Source organism: Sinocyclocheilus rhinocerous, unplaced genomic scaffold (assembly GCF_001515625.1).
Source record: "Sinocyclocheilus rhinocerous isolate Xijiao unplaced genomic scaffold, SAMN03320098_v1.1 scaffold750, whole genome shotgun sequence".
Lineage (NCBI taxonomy): Eukaryota > Metazoa > Chordata > Actinopteri > Cypriniformes > Cyprinidae > Sinocyclocheilus > Sinocyclocheilus rhinocerous.
Window position 1 is genome coordinate 99646 of NW_015653476.1, and position 1680 is coordinate 101325.

A 1680-nucleotide genomic window follows, 5' to 3' on the forward strand; every position below is an offset into this window, starting at 1 on the left:
ACTCTGCATCTCTCTCTCTCTCTCTCTCTCATCTCATTCAGCTCCAGCAATGAACTGTTCCAATTATACACTTTTCACATAGCTATGAGATGCGTTATACATGGATGCGCGTGCAGTTGCCGTACTGTAAGCTTAATTCACATAGCTATGAGACGCGTTATACATGGATGCGCGTGCAGTTGCCGTACTGTAAGCTTAAAGATTAAAGCTTTAATCAGGATAAAACTGTATATTAAAAGCTAACATAAGCAGTAGTGGTGTTAGCTAGCCAATCTGGGCTAGCTAACCAATCAGAGCCCATCGCGTATTTCTGAGGGAGGAACTTCACAAAAGAAGGAAATGATCAGCCCGCTTCTCAGAGAAGGGACAGAGCGGTGTGGAATAAAGGTAAATTATGTGAAAAATAATGCGTTTTTAAAAAAAACGAAGCATTAACACGTTAGACTGCACCCCATAAACACAATCAAGCCTAGAAAAAACCCAGTGAACCACCCCTTTAGACAAAACAGTTGGCTGTAGCCATTGACTTCCATGGTATGAAAACAAATACTGTGGAAGTTAATGACTGTAATCAATTGTTCCTTTAAATATTTTCTTTAGTGCTCATCTGTAGAAATAAACTCACACAGGTTTGGAACAACTTGAGGGTGAATACACGATGATGGATTTTTTTCTTTTTTTTTTGGTGAACTGTCCTTTTGATTTTGTCATGACAAGTGTGTGTTTTGTATCGGTTCTCATACAAAAGCTGAGAGAAAGCAAAGTTCAACATTCAGTTGTTACATTACATTGTAACAATCAGTGTTGGGGAAAGTTACTTTTAAAAGTAATGCATAGCAATATTGCGTTACTGCTAGGGATGTTCATTTTAACCGTTTAACCGACCGTAAGAATTTTGACCGATTAATACAATCAGTTAAAAGGGTTTAAAAGTCATTTCATTATTTATTTTTTCAGTAATTTATCAAAATATTTAAAAAGGTTTGCTGCATGGTTAAAATACGTTACGTGTAAAAAAAAAAAAATTTAAAAAGGTTTGCTGCATAGTTAAAATACGTTACGTGTAAAAAAAAAAAGTGTTTTTTAGGGGAAAGAAACATAGGTCTCGTATAAGTCGCATTTTATTATTTCATTCAGAAATAGCCCTAATGCCGAGGCGAAATGTTTAAAACGTTATAATAAACACTATTAACATAGCTAGGCTGTTTTAGTTCCCCTCACTCCACAACAAATCCTTGCAATTAACAGTATTTAGAAAAGAACAAGAATTAAAAATATAAGAAGCTATAGCTATATTCGACAAGCCAAAACAAATTAGGCTAAAACGAAACTGAAACCAACGTTGGGTCTCTCATTCCACACAAAATCAAATGTTTCCGTTTTCGCGATTGTATTTGAATGCCAAAATATTATTTATTATGTAACCTACTTCACTCATGTTCCAATATCCACGTAAAACCAAATGTTTTGCATAACATCACGGCGGTACGGTGATAACGCTTAATGGCACAGATTTTACTACATATTTAAACTGAGCAGTGTGTTTTCTCCATATGTTTGACGGCGCCGGCGCAATCACTTGAATTTTTTCCTTCTAACAGTGGAAACAACTACTCCTTTTAGTCATAAAGATAATCGGAAGGTGTGCCTTTATTTGTGGACATTCACAATAAAAACATA